A 16,059-nucleotide genomic window follows, 5' to 3' on the forward strand; every position below is an offset into this window, starting at 1 on the left:
AAAGCAAGCTGCTGCAGCTTCTTGAAGCAGAGCATCCTGTACTGTGCGACTCCAAATTGCTTTTTGAGATTAGCAAAAGGAATAAACATATCTTGTAAAAAGCAGAAGAAGGAGAGAGCCCAGCCAATTAAAAGAGATTTTCCTTGAGATCGCCTTTGAATTGTGACATTTGTTGAACTGTGCATTTGTGTGCCAGTTTTCATCTGTGAAATACTGGAAGATATCTAGATATTAAATATATACTATTGCAGGGGAACATTACCTATTGAATTTCTGATGCACACAGCTGTTAAAATGCACAGAAAAATAAGTGTTGGCCCATACGGAGGAGACAGCGAGCTGCTGCCCTTGAAAAGATTCTGGGTTCTCCGCTTCCTCCCACCCGTGTGAGGCTTTGGCTGGTCACCCAGCCAGGACTCTGGGTGAGGCGACTTTTCCCAGTGAATGGAACAAAAGACCCAATGCCGGGTGCTGTGAAGGGTGTGTATGTGTGTGTGAGTGAGTGAGAGGGACTTCTCAATGTCCTTTTGTGCCTAAAGGCTGGCCTGCCAAGGCGTGGGACTTTCAGACTTGACAAAACAGCAGCCCCCTTATACGATTCTTTTCAGCTTAGACCTGGCCCTGGGACTCCCAGTGACTGAGAGTTGTGTCAAGGGGTGCTCTGCTGAGGAAAGGCCTCTTGGAGGGGGAGAAACCTTTCAAATTGCAGGTTGGCTGAGAAGAGAATCTGGATAGGCCTCACTATGGGGATAGTTTCCATGGCAATTTGAGGAAGGGGGGCATAGGAGTCCAAAAGGAACTGGCATTGAGCCTGGAAACATGTTGGCACCAAGTGGCAAGGTGCCAGGAGCAGCAGGCCAGGGCCGGATCTCCCTTCTTGCATCCCCTTCGGCAGCCCCATGATCAAAGCTGAAGGGGAAAGCCCTGCAATAGTTCACCCAGAGCCAGCTGGTTGCTCTGTTTTGGGAACAGAGTGCTTGGGGTGAGTGGAGGGTTGGTTCCCTTAACCAGCTTCCTCCTCAGCCTTCCAGACTCTAAGCTTTCAAGAAAGCCTTTGCCAGAGGTAGATGAAATCCCTGCTTGCTTGAAACATCCGGTTTTGCACGAGGGAGGAATTAACTCCTGTGGTCTGCTGCAGCCTCCCAGTTCTAGGTCATAAAGTCACTCACCCATCACTAAGCCAGGGTGGCTGGCCAACTGTGCCAATTTCATAAGAAGTGCCAGTCTTCTGTATGTTCAGAATCCAGAATTACATGCAACTTTTGGAAGCTCCGAACTAAATAGTTTTCACGTGAGGCAGCTGACCCCTACTGAAAAACCTACTTATATACAAGAGAGACTGGATGACTTATTATCAGCCGCTACTACCAGCCATGTTAGCTTATGTAAGCTCTGACTTGTGAACCTGTTTGCCCGAGAGCAAATGTGTGAGAAGGCAATTGTTTTCATGCCCTGATGGTGGACTTCCTGCATGTTTTAGGTTGGGTGCTGTAAGAAGCAGGATGCTGGACCTTTGGCCAGTTCTTACATGATGGCTTTTAATTTCTGATAGATGATACCTAAAGGTTTTTCAGAGGGGGTAGTTCTGAAAACATCTCTTGTTCACACAACTAGAAAGAGGGAAACTACTTCAGCTAACCAACTTTAAGTAATGCACAAGGCATGCTGTGGATACTTGGCTCCAATCAGCCATACCTTCAGGGATGTAGCCAGGATTTTAGGAAGGGGGGGGGGGGGGTCGAGACTAAGTGCCACCATTTTAATGGGGCTTGGGTGCGGCAGCGCAGCAGCACACACCATTCATTTTTCTAATGGAAGGGGGGGGGTCCGGACCCCAAGATCCCCCCCCTTGGCTACGTCCCTGATACCTTCCTGAATTAATGACCATGGTCCATATTCTAAATCAGCAACTTAATTTAGTATACTTAACTAAGTAACTTCTCATAGCCTGACTCCTCTGAATCTAATGAACACATCATATACCCATGATACAATCACCAATAGAATGGACCTCCTACCCATGCAGCTGACTCTCAGTAAAGTTGGTTGGGGGCAAGGGGAGTTATGATTGTGGCAATAGTGGCACAACTGTGACTGAGTACTGATCACCAATATGGAACTGTTACAGGTCTTGTTACAATCACACCTAAGTAGCAATCATGAATATAGAATAACTGTTGTCGCTTTGTGCCTTCACGTCATTTCTGACTTATGACGACCCTAAAGTGACCCTATCATGGGGTTGTCTTGGCAAGATTTGTTCTGGAGGTTTTCTATTTCTTTCTCCTGAGGCTGAGAGAATGTGCCTTGCTCATGGTCACCCAGTGGATTTTCATGGCAGAGCAGGGAACCGAACCTTGATCTCCAGAGTTATAGTGCAACACTCAAACCACTATGCCACACTGATTCTCATAGAAGAGTTACAATAGTCATGATCGCTACTTAGTGGCAATAGTGTCACATTCATGACAAAGTAGTGATTGTGAATACAGAACGGTTACCAGTAACTGTTCCATATTGATGGTTGCTACTTAAATCACAATTGTGACACTACTGCGATGATAGTTACTCTTACCTATAACTCTTCTGTATTCATGATTGCTGTTTAGTATTGTCATGATTGTAACTCCCCTTCTACAACTGACTTTACCAGGCATCAGCTGCATGAGGAGAAGTAGGTTCATTCTGTCAATGATTGGAGCACAGGTGAATGATGTTTCCATTCAGGTTTTTTTAGGAGGGTTCAGGCCAGGGGAGGTTATTTAGTTAAGTACATTAAACCAACTAGCTGGTGTATTATCTATATCTTGCAACAAGTGGGCATATAAAAAGACCAAAGAGCCCCTAACTATCTAGAATAAAGGTGGGCAGCTTCCCAGAAGTGGTGGATTATACTGGACACTTTGAAAATCACCTGGCCTACATGGCCAGTCAAGTTCAGATGACAGCCACCAAAATCTAACAGCACAGACTGTTTTCTATGCAGGAATGTGCTAAGACAGACAATCAGTTTCCTTTTCAGTAGCATCTTTGAGAGAAGAACAGGGAAAAAAAGTCCCCAATGCTGGTAACTATACTTACTACTGCAGGCTTAGGCACTGTTATTTCCTATTCTACTAACATACAAACTGAGGCAGAGAGTTGGGTATGATTTGGAAGCCATACACCTATTCTGTAGTTAAGGTGGGATTTGAGTAAGGTCAAACTAACTACACACTTGGCAATATCATATCCTTCAATATTTCATAGATGAAAACTGGGACATGTGGTTAAGCAACATGAGGGTATGGTCAAGATGGCAAAAGTTATTAAGGAGGAAGAACTCAGCAGCTAGGAGAGGTTGGAACAGTTTGCTTTTTCCTGAGCTTAAAGGGAAGGGTGCAAGTCTGTTTCCTCCTCTCCTTGTCCCCCCTGCAGCTGCTGAGTTGAGTGCAACTACTTTGGGATTTTGAACTCAGTCTGCAGCAACTGAAGTAAGCTGGGGACAAATGGCAAAGTGTAAGGAGGAAAGAAAAACTGGAACATTTTAAAAGCAGCTAAAATGTGGGACAACAAGGAATTAATCAGGACAGTCCCTCCAAAACAGATAGCTACAAGCACGAAAGGTTAAACAAATAAGCCCATGTTTTGAACAGTGTCATGGTTAAAATTTCATGAATCTAAGGGCTGACTTCTGTTTGTTATTCCTAACTAGAATAGATTGATTGAATCAGTTGGTGAGTCAACATGTAGGTAAATTCCACCGATTCAGTTGGTATACTCTAATTGAAACTAACAATAGTGTTCAGGCCAAGCAACCCTGAGAACTTTTGTACTATGAGCCACATAAAAATCTCTTGCAATATGTTTGTATTAGCAACAAGCTACAGTTCCTAGAAATCTTAGGGGAGAGTTTTGAATTGTTGTTGTTGTGTGCCTTCAAGACATTTTCAACTTATGGTGACCCTCAGGTGATCCGATCACAAGGTATTCTTGGGCAGATTTATTCAGATTTGTTCAAAGGGGGTTTGCTATCACCTTCTTCTGAGGCTGAAAGCATATGAATTGCTCAAGATCAGCCAATGGCTTTTCATGGATTCAAACCATTTTCCCCAGAGTCGTAATCCAATGTTCAAACCATTACACCACACTGGATCTCAAAGTTTTGACTACTAGACTACTATAAAGCATGAATATAGGTTCAGTGCTTTATAATGACATCTTTTAGTTAGTTAATTAATTAATGAGCTAACTACGTTTATTTACAGGCTTTCCATTAAAAGCAGTGTTTATGGCTGCACCCACACTGCAGAATAAATGTCGTTTGGCTCACTTTAACTGCCATGGCTTAATGCTATGGAATTCTGGGATCTGTAGTTTTGTGAGCTATGCCACCTTCTCTGTCAGAGAGCTCTGGTGCCACAACAAACTACAAACCCCAGGATTCCACAGATGGAGCCATGACAGTTAAAGTGGTGTAAAACTGCATTAATTCTGCTACATGGCAGCAACCTGAGTCAGCCAACAGCAAAACACAGATAATGTGCAGCAATATAAAGTATTAAAACAGATAATTTATGAAAACACATAAAAGTAAAAAAAGAAGAAGAAGCACCCACCACTTTTAACCTTCAGCGAATGCAGCAAAAGACATTTTCTGAATAAAAATGTCTGCCTTCTGGTGAACAAGGGAATTCTCTAGTTTGGAAGTAAAGGTCCTAATGTGCCTTTAATAGTGCAGAGGGCAGTGGAGAGGGAGATTTAGGGGATGGAGAGCATGAGATTGCCAGCAGATGGGAAGCAAAGACGCTCATTTCAGCCATGCATATATTTAATAGCAAATAATGGGGGTGGGTGGATGTTGTTCCTCAAAATTAATATGTATTTTTACAGGGAGATTGGGTTACTACCTTCTTTCCTGACCTCTCCTTCAACAGGTGCAGCTTTACTTGTCAGAGTTATGAGTATCCAGGATAGAGCACCAGTCAGACTTCTTCCCAGTTACCTCTATACAGCTAGTAAACATACAGAAATCTGTCAGAGTAGCAAGTAGCAAGCCCAAGTAAGGAGGGTCCAGATATTATAAATGGTCCCATGACAATTTAATTTCTGTCGGTATTCAGCCAGCAAGCTTGATGCTATGCACATTTACATAAGCAAGTTGTTGACATGACACTCTTAAGTATGAGTTAGAGAAACAGGGCCTAGAATGTGTTACAGCACCACACAATTGGTTGGAAAGCTGCACCCAAACAGTAGCAATTCGTGAAACAATGGCTGGCATCTGGTACTGCAGTTACGGATTCGGAACCTAGAGTTACAGAGCTGTAGCAGCTCCATGTTCAGATGTGATAACTTATTAGTACTAGTATGTGTAATTTGTATCTCATTTCCCAGAATTGGGGCCCAAAGCAGCTTACAGTCTAAAAACTTACAATTAAAAACTTACAAAAGTGACAATTAAGATAGAATTAAACTATTGCAGAGTTAAAACAGATCAATTGTTTAAAAATAGAATACAATTAAGATAAAAGCACTTAAAAACAATACATGTTTAAAACACACACCACCCCCAGGGACATTCTTTAAAAGCTTTCTGTTTTAAACTCCTGTCTAAACAAAAAAGGTCTTAGCCTGCTGGCAGAAGAACAACAGAGAGGGGGACAGCCTGGTCTCGCTGGGAAGTAATTCTAGAGTCTAGGAGCAGCCACCAAGAAGGCCCCTCTCGTCAGCTGTGTTTGCGATGGTGGTAGGACTGAGAGAAGGGCCTCTTCTCAAGATCTCAATTGCCATGATTTTAAATATCCCCCAGATCCCACCCTTCAACTTGAGGTAGCCACTCCAAGTGATGGAAATCTGACACATGGGCAAGTGGGGCACTTCAGGATGACATTTGTCCCCTTTCACCCCAAGTTGTGGTGAATTGAGCCCCCTCCTGCCCCGGAGCTGTAATGCACAATGGTGGTGGTGGGGCTAACTGTGTAATCCTGAAGTGCCCCACTCACCCATGCTATTGCTTGGAACAGCTACCATGAGTTTATTCATTACTACATTTGTAAAATAGGGTTTTAAAAGATCTTACAGAAACAAACGTAACTGACAAAAGCATCTCAGATCCAATAAAATGAGGCATACTGAGTTGGTGTTTCTTGGCTATTATTACCAATCATCCTCATCCTCATTATCATCCTGCCTTTCTCCTGATATAGGAACTCCAGGCAGCTATCAAGAAATTTAAAACAGTACAAATTAAAAGCAATACAAAAGCATTGAAAAGTGTAAATATAAAACTTTAAAACCAACTAAACAATTTATAAAGTTAAAAACATTACACATTAAAAATATTGAGATGTGTTAAAACAATATGCAAACCTTGACGTCAAAATTACATAGCATTTAAAAGCTCAACTCTCATCAGTATGAAAAAGTACGATGGCACACAAATATGTTTACCTGCTGCCTAAAGGAGTGCAGGGATGGGGCCATCATGGCCTCTCTAGGGAGTGAATTCCAGAGCTTGGGAGCAACCACCAAGAAGGTCGTCTCTCTTGTTCCCACCAAATGATCCTGAGATGGTAATGGGACAGAAAGGAGGGCCTCTTGGGATGATCTTAGCACTTTAATGGGCTCATAAAGAGAGATACGGTCCTTCAAATAACATGGACCCAAGCCATATACTTGGCTGTCAAGTACAAAATCTCCAGATGACATGACAATTTATTGTTGTTGTGTGCCTTCAAGTCATTTCCAACTTAAGGTGATCCTAAGGCAAACCTATCATGGGGCTTTCTTGGCAAGTTTCTTCAAAAGGGTGGGGTTTTTTTTTTTTGCCAGTGCTGTCCTCTGAGGCTTAGAGAGTATGACTTGCCCAAGGTCACCCAGTGGATTTCCATGGCTGAGCAGGGATTCGAACCCTGGTCTCCAGAGTCATAGTCCAACGCTCAAACCACTATGCTACAGTGACTCATGAGAATTACAACAGAGTATCTTTTTAAAAAATCAACGTGTGAGGAAGCAGGAATGAGGTGTCTACTTTTACACAGTTATGAATGCAATGTAGGGTCTTGAGCAATGTCCAGATGAGACGGAGGTAACTGCTTCTATGACCAGTGGCCAGCAAAATTTCCACTGATTAACTTCTTAAAGAATTTGGAAATATGCTTGTCAAATATGCATACAATACCAAGTGGGAAGAACCTGCAAATACTTGAAAAGATATGAGTAACATTTAAATCATGCTTCATTAAACTAGAATACAGGTTTATAAGTAAAATTCATGAGATACAAATATGAAAAAGGAAGCAAATGTACATTAGAGATGGAAAGAATATTTGAAAAATGGTTGAAAAACATGTTTTTCAAGAGTTGAGAAATCCTGAGAAGGATACTGGAGAGACAGGAATCTTTGTAGAATATGTTTAGGACTTATTCTGTACAAAATTCACACATTGCAGTTTTGTGCTAAAACCAGCATTTTCTGTATAAGAAATAGCATCTTCTGTGCAGGAAATAATATTTCTGTGCATATTTCCTGTGCTGAAAAAGCTGGTTTCTATGTAGAAAATGCATTCTGGGATTTGTAGTTTGTTGTAACACCACTGATAGAGAAGGCTAAATATCATACAAAACTACAAACTACAGAATAACATAGCACTGAACCATGCATTATTTCTGCAGTGCAGATGCAGCCTCATTGAAGAAATACATTCCTAATGTACAGATATTAACATTTACTTCTGCTAATAGGAAATTAATGTGGAGAATGCTGACAAGACTGGATCTCCAATAGCGCAATTACAAACAGGAAGGAGGGACATGCATGTTCAGGAAAAATGTCCATTTAAAAGTCCATTTAAGAGCACCCAAAGGAACATGTGCGTGTATGTGCCCTCAAGTTGCATGTGGCTTATGCAATTCATAAGGTTTTCTTACTCAAGGAACACTCAGAGGTGGTTGTGCCAGTTTCTTCCATGGTGCTCTTGGACATCTCAGCGGCTTTCGATACCATAGACCATGGTATCCTTCTGGGACTCCTGGCAGAGGTGGGGATCGGGGGCACTGTGCTCCAGTGGTTCCGCTCCTACCTCTCCGGGAGATCCCAGATGGTGCAGCTGGGAGACGTGTGCTCCGATGAGAGGCCCCTTAAAACCGGGGTCCCTCAAGGGGCCATTCTGTCTCCCATGCTATTTAACATTTACATGAAACCGCTGGGAGAGATCATCCGGAGACATGGGGCGCGGGGTTATCAGTATGCTGATGACACCCAAATCATCTTCTCTATGTCTCCGACTGATGCAGTGACTGGGGATGGCGTCTCTCCTCTCGTGGCCTGTCTAGAGTCAGTAATGGGCTGGATGAGGGAAAACCGACTCAAGCTGAATCCAGAGAAAATGGAGGTACTAGTGATAGGTTCTCCTGGCCCAGGCATGGCGGTGGTTCCACCTGTCCTGAACGGGGTCACGCTCCCTGTGAAGGACTCCGTGCGCAGTCTGGGGGTGCTTCTTGACTCGTCGCTTCACCTGACAGCTCAGGTGAATGCGACGGTCAAGAGCACCTGTTATCAGCTTCGGCTGATTCGCCAGCTGCGCCCATACCTGGCCCAGAGGGACCTAGAAACTGTTGTACATGCTCTGGTAACTTCGAGACTGGATTTCTGCAATGCACTCTACATGGGGCAACCCTTATACCAAACTCGGAAGCTGCAAATGGTACAGAACATGGCAGCCCGGCTGGTCACTGGTGCTCCCAGGACCAACCATATAACACCGGTTTTAAGAGATCTTCATTGGCTGCCCATTCGTTTCCGAGCTCAATATAAGGTGTTGGTAATTACCTATAAAGCCCTAAATGGCTTGGGCCCAGGATACCTAAAGAACCGCCTCTCCTCGTACATTCCGCCTCGCACCCTCAGAACGTCTGGGCAGCAGCTACTGAAGGTGCCTGGGGCTAGGTTAGCCTCCACTTCTCGGAGGACGTTTTCCATAGCTGCCCCAGCCCTTTGGAATGCGCTGCCCACAGAGCTCCGCTCGTCTATTACCCTGGCCCAATTTAGGAAGGACCTTAAAACCTTCCTATTCCAACAGGCATTCCCCGAATAGATATCCTGTGGGCCTCCCTCCTCTTTCGTGGCCAAGAGGTTGGGCTATGGGGCTTTTTACTGTTGGTTTTGTTTTCATGTGTATTTTTATTTAGTGTGTATTTTAACTTGTTATATTTTACTGTGTTGTAAGCCGCCCTGATCGAAGGAAGGGCGGCATATAAATAAAAATTTTATTATTATTTTATTAAAATATAGCCTACAGAACCTGATATTCCTTAGTGGTCGCCCATCCTAGTTCTAATCAGAGCTGCCCCTGTTTGGCTTCCAAGATCAGACAAGATCTGGTGCCTTTAGGGTATTTCGGCATGGTCAAAGGAATGTAATCCCCTTCAAATAGCAAGCAGAGGACAAATCATGTTCAGTGCCCACATAACCTTGGATGTAAGATGGAAAAGAAAATGGGATGAAAAAAGGTGGAGATGTAAAACTAGGGTATTCTGGAAGACACGGCTTAAGGGGGACTGAGATGGATTTCCAGATAGAATCAGTATTACAGGCCAGAATTAACTGCAAACAGCATGTGGACTTGTAACTTGTCACTGCTGCAAAAGGGGCTCAACCAGGAGTGTATCTACTTTTGATTTGGAAGGGTTACTTCCACTGGGCTTCTGGGATTGCTAGGCTGAAAACTAGGAAGGACATTTGCACTTTTAATGATTGGGTGGAAGAGAAGGGTTGCTAGTCACTCAACAAGGAGTGGTCTACCCTTCTTGGTCTTCTAATTGAAATGTAGTTCTCCATTGCTAGTGTTCTGGTTTTCCTTTTAGGGTTGGCATCTGATAATGGTGAGCTCCTCTTGTTCCATGACTCTGCTATCAGCATGGCTTTGTATTACATGTGGGCTCATTTTTTTTATTGTGTCTGACCTTGCAACCTATCCTAGGACATGGCTACTAAGGGCTAGCTAGGCAGAGTGTAGGAAAAACTAAAGTTCAACTGCAGGGTAATTACACGAAAAGGAAAACATTTACATGTACATCTATCTCTGTAGCACTCCTTTGAAAAACTAGCAATTTCTTTTATACTGCTCAATATAACTTGCAATGGCAACAAGTGTAGACATGTAATGATAACATCAACATACTGGAGCCAAGATTATATATAATGTGAATTACCCTTGCCATTTTAAACAAGAAGAAGTTCATAATCTTCAACAAGTTTCACACTTGCCATACCACAATGTATGTAAAGAGATCTTGAAGAACCTTTGAGACTAAGTGAAAGAAAGACGTTGGCAGCATGAGCTTTTGTAGACTTAAGTCTCCTTCCTCAGATGCCTTTGGACATACAATGTGTTAGGTATAAGACTGAATCAGTTTAGTGGAGTAGTTAAAAGTGCTGGACTATATGTGGTGCCCTTTCACACTGCACAGTTACAGCACTATCATACTGCTTCAGTTGTCACAGTTGTATTCTAGGAGATCTTGGGGTTTGTAGTTTGGTGAGGCACTAGAGCTCTCTGGCTGAAAATTCTTGATACCTCTCCCTAAACTGCAAATACCAGGATTCCATAGATGTTCCTAAAGCAGTTAATTCAGAATCATGATGTTATAATTATGTAGTGTGAAAGGGGTCCTGGAAAGAGGAAGGCAGAAATCCTTGCAAAGTCACAAAGTTTAACTGTAATTCTTGCTTACCCAAGGTGATCAGACAAACAGATATTCACTACCTTGAATCAGCCAGGCCGGTAGCTTGTATTAAAAAGTTCAGTAGATTTAAAACAGATAGACTGGTCAAAATATGACCTTGTGGTAACCTTTAGAATGGACTATTTGGAACTGGCAAGTTTATTATGCCAGGTTTTGATTTTGGCATCAAAAAAAGGAAACAAATAGTGAAGGGAGACCTTTAATAAAGGTAATTATGGGTTTGCCACATACACATGCTTAAAGGAGTTTACAAGGAATTAGGCACATATAACTAAAACAAAGGGGGGGGGGGAACCTAAGCAGGGCAGAATGACAGTTTGTAAATATTGAAAAGTAGGTTGTGTAGCTTTGCATGCCAAGAAAGGCTAAGTATGTGCCAAGAAAGTTTAATCTGGAAAATACAGGCTGCACTTTAAGTCTCAATAATACAGAATGTAGGCCACTTCCCTCACTGGTGATTCTGACCAGAACAGCTTAAGTACAGTCGAAGAAATGATGACTGTCATGTGTGTAGGTTTAATACAGCATCGGACAGGGACAGATCTTGAAAGTGGTGATGCATTTGTACAAAGTCCACTGCCACCTGCTGGGTGCTTTGTGTTTTTGTCAAGTCAAGTTTTATCTAGTCTCTTATAAGCCACCACACGTGACAGGAGGCCTGTGTTTAGTTTAGCAGCCCACAAAGTCGTACAAATTATGTTTGCATAAACCATAGCTTTTATACAAATAAATTACAAAGACTGTTTATTTGCTCTGGGCAATAAGTTGATGTGGTAAAGGGACAGCTACTGTTCTTCAATGCCATGGACAGAAGCTTCAATCTTATGTGACACTGCTGGTAGTGTGTAGGATTGCCAGATCTCAGGGCCTGGCCTGGAGTCTCCAGTTTTCATGAGTCATTTCTGGCAAAACACAAGGCTTCAAATTCTCTAGTTTTTGTGGGCTCAGCTCTGGACAAGGAGAAAAGACTATGTGCAAATCTCCAACTCACCTTGGAGAGCACCAGCTTGCTACATTTTCAAAGATTTGAATGGTTACTACAACATGCAAAGACTCTTGGGACAAGTCTCTTAGTTAGCTTTCTCCTTCCTTCCCCAACAAAATGGGGGGAGTGTTTTAAAAAATGTTGAATCTGTTCCTGCTGCCACCACCACCACCATTAATCTCCTCGGGGGGCTGTGGCACCCTGAAATGATGAGCAGTGGGGGGTGGTGGTGGTGGTGGTGGACTCAGGCCTTTATATTCCTGCTGCCACCCTGAGAGATGAGTAGCAGTGGTGGCAAGGGAGTGGAGGATTCAGGCCTCCATGTTCCTGCCACCATCGTCACTTATTTCCTTAGGGGCTATGGGCCTCAAAGAGATGAGCAGTGGTGGCAGTGAGTGCATGCATGGAGGACTCAGGCCTCCATGTTCTTGCCACTAGTTTCCTCAGTGTGCCATGGGCCCCAAAGAGATGAGCAGTGGCAGCTGAGTCTAGGACTCAGGTCTCCACATTCCTGTCCCCCTGACATTTTTTCCCCTCAGATTGGCAAGGGCCCCAAAGAGATGAGCAGTGGTGGTGGTGTGCGCATGCATGGAGGGCTCAGACCTCCATGCTGCTTGTTTCCTCAAGGTGCCACAGGTCCCCAAAAGCTGAGCAGTGGCAGCTGTGTGTGTATTATGACTCAGGCCTCCATGTTCTTGCCACTGCTGCCAATGCTCATATGTGTAGGCTTAAGTCCTCCATGTTCTTGCTGGCGCCACTGCTGCTCGTTTCCTCAGGGAGCTGCAGCACCCTGTAGAGATAAGCAGCAGGTGATGGGTGAAGGACTCAAGCTTCCATGTTCCTGCCACTGCTGCTGCCATTCCATTCTTTAGAGGGCCACACCAGGTGACATCTTAGAGGAGATGATCCAGACTTCCTAGTGACACCCCTCCTTGGGCTCAAAAGTGATTGAAAATGTTCTTGCTCTGTGCCAGGCATTCTGGTTACCTCAAACTCAGTGTCCTCATGCAAAATCAGCTGGGTGGGCAAAATCCCCATCAGATGCCCATAAGAATAGCAGATGACCTCTAAAGGTAAGGATCTGGTTTCACAATCTTCACAGATCTTTGGCAGCAGACTTCCCACTGAAGTTGTCTGGTGGGCCACACTAACTGTATACATGTATAGTTGGATTTAGTACTTTTGAATGATTTCAGTACTTCCACAATTCACTATGCAAACCACTCATGCTCACAGTGTACATGAACTACAAGATTCAGTTCAGACTGAAGATTCAGAGGTTTGGCAAGCATTTTAGTTTGACTTAGGGTGATTCAGAGGAGGCCCAGTTGGAATCTAGTTTAAGGGTGTATCTACACTGCAGAAATGAAGCGGGTTGAAACCTTTTTAACTGCCATGACTCTTATCCTACCAAAATCCTGATATTTGTAGTTTGGTGAATCACCAGAACTCTGACAGAACAGGATGAACAAATCCCAAGATTCCACAAGTTGTAGCTATGACAAAATGGTGTCAAACTGCTTTATTTCGGCAGTGTGCCAAGTCTCTTAATCTCAGTTCAGAAAACCCCATTTTGTACCAACAATAATATTTTTGTAACAACTATAACATTTCCTCTGTGGGTCAGAACCGGCTGCTATTTAAAGGCTTCTGTGTCCTATAAGAGGGGATTAAACCTACCAAATGTCAGACAAATAGACAGAGCGCTACTTGGGTTGCACGTCTTTAAGAGCTGCCAATGACTGTTTCATATCTTAGTGGAACCGGATGTAATTTGCAGGGAGAATTTCCTCTTGTGTTGGAATTAAACCACTGAATAGAAACATCCTTTACAGTCTTGGATTTTCAAAACAAAAAGGGATATGCTTATTTCCCTCTGTTGTTTTTTGGGAAGTGGAAATATCATGTGCCACAAAAGTGTTCCTAGGCAAGAACCCTGTGAAATTTTATGTGATACATTATTGGGCTAGGGAGTTAGGTTGGATAAAAAAACAGTTTTAAGATATATTTTATTTTCCTGTCAGTTAGCACTAAAGTTAGTTACTGTGCAACAGGCCAAGGGGGCAGGATGAATGGGGAGCATACACTTCCTCCAAGTTCAATTTGCAAACACATCTGTAGAAGTATTCAGATTTGGATTTGGTCCATTTTATGAGTCCTGCACTGATTCAGACATCTGTTCAACCCAGCCCAGTTCAGTACTAGATCCATGCAAATCTGAAACAAACCCCCAGTTTTTACTTATGTCCAGAACTCTCTCTAATGAAGAAGGAAAAAATGCAGCCTTCAGTACAGTTTTATTGGGGATTCCAATGTTTTCCTCATGCAGAGTGCCATCTGGAGGCCACTATCAAAAAGCTTATACAAGCAATCTTATTCCAAATCTCTATGAGATTTTTCTTCTGAGTAATCAACTCCACACTCATTATACTTAAACAACATGCCTACCAAAAATGCAACTGATGAAGAAAATTGTCCTTCTAATACAGCTCCATTATATGGATTGAGCACAGTTAAGTCCAAGTTTACAAGATGGTGAGACTTTACATTATCTGAATAAATCATAACTAGCTTAAACACAGGACCATCTTAGAAACAGAGGCAGCTAAGTGAAAAGCCAGCATGGTGGAGTGGTTTGAGCAGGGTTAGCTGGTTAAAACCAAGTTTAATGGCTTAAAAACACTCCTTTTTTAATTATTATTTTTTAAAAGTTTGGCTATTTACTATTTTCCAACTCTTTTACCAGATCAACAGTGAGTGCTTGAATGTAAACATTTTAACTTTATTGGCAATTGCTCATTGCAAGGCCAGCATCCAGTGTCAGTCACTTTCTTAAAAAATATTTTATAGTGCAAAAAATGCCATTCAGAAAAAAATTATTCAACCCAAAAAACAGAGTATTTTGCATGCATTATTATGTATAGTCTATAAATATTCATATTGAATAGGAAAAATAAGTAGTAAAATGGGTGTATGTTGAAAGCTATAAATCATATCAAAGCTTAATAACCTTGGCTTGCTAATGCTAGAAAGCATTAAAACATGATCTAGCTTTCTAATACATAAAACAATGTCTCACAGTATTAATATAAGCAAGATTCCAGTTTTACACCCATTAAAACATTCATGCAAAAAACCTGGTTTAAATCCCCAAACCCAGTTATTTTGTTTTTTTTGTTTTTGTTTAAATCTGTATTTTTTCCCAACCCTGGGTCTGAGTGTTAGACTAGGATTCAAGGAGACCAGGGTTCAAATTCTCATTCAGCCATGGAAACCTACTGGGTGACTTTGGGCAAATTACACTCTTTGAGCTTGAGGAAGGAAGCGGCAAACCTTCTTGGAATAATATTGCCAAGAAAGCCCTAGGCCAGGATTTCCATTGACTTGAAGGCATGTAACAACAGCAACAATGTAGGTGGCATCATGCAAAGGATGAAACAGTGGTAGCCAGTCCTCATGAAGCATTTGCTTGCAAAACTGTAAAAGTGTTTCAGATTCCTGGGTATTGACTGTTGTGCTTTGTCTATCTCTAACCACCACTCCAGCGAAGTTTTATGGAGCAAGAGCAGAGGCAACTTTTGCAACTATGCCCTATAAGTCACACCAATCATCAGACTCTTCCACCCATCTTCTCAGTTACTTCTATAATATACCCACTGACCTATTGTCTGGCACATTGGTATTGTTTACTTTCTTCAGCACTCCCCATGTCCCTTTCTTAATTGATCACAATGCATTATAATTGATTTTTCTGCCTCAAATGGGTGATGCTCCTGGATTGAGTTTGCTTCATATCTTTTGTTACTTCTAGTGCTCCCTCCTATTAGATTGGCACAAGGTGTCCGTACACGTGCAAAGATCCTGTGGCCAGCCTTTCTGTCCATTGTTGCATTGGGACCTAAGAATGTGATGGGTTCACAAAACCCCTGGTGTTTCAGCTATATCTTTTATATGTTAAGCATCTGAGCTGTTCCATTTTTTCATTGTTACAAAGAGAAAAAGGCTTACATAAAAATATTAGTTGCAAATTCTTCTGCGTCCATCAAATTAGCAAAGGGCCACAGGCACTATTGTGTGCATATGTGCCTTTAAGTCACCTGCCAACTTATGGCAGCCCCATGAATTTAATAGGGTTTTCTTAGGCAAGGATTATTCAGAGGTGGTTTTACCTGATCCTTCCTCTAAAATATATCTTACAGCACCTGGTATTTATTGGCAGTCTCCTACGCAAGTACTAACCAGGGCTGACCCTGATGAGCTTCCAAGATCAGAAAAAATCTGAACAGCCATTATTGCCTCCTCCCAAATCAAGAAAATCAAAGAGAGTTGTTTTCTGAGTATTTAAT

This window comes from Sceloporus occidentalis, unplaced genomic scaffold (assembly GCF_023333645.1).
Source record: "Sceloporus occidentalis isolate IW3139 unplaced genomic scaffold, rSceOcc1.0.p SCAF_14, whole genome shotgun sequence".
Classification (NCBI taxonomy): domain Eukaryota; kingdom Metazoa; phylum Chordata; class Lepidosauria; order Squamata; family Phrynosomatidae; genus Sceloporus; species Sceloporus occidentalis.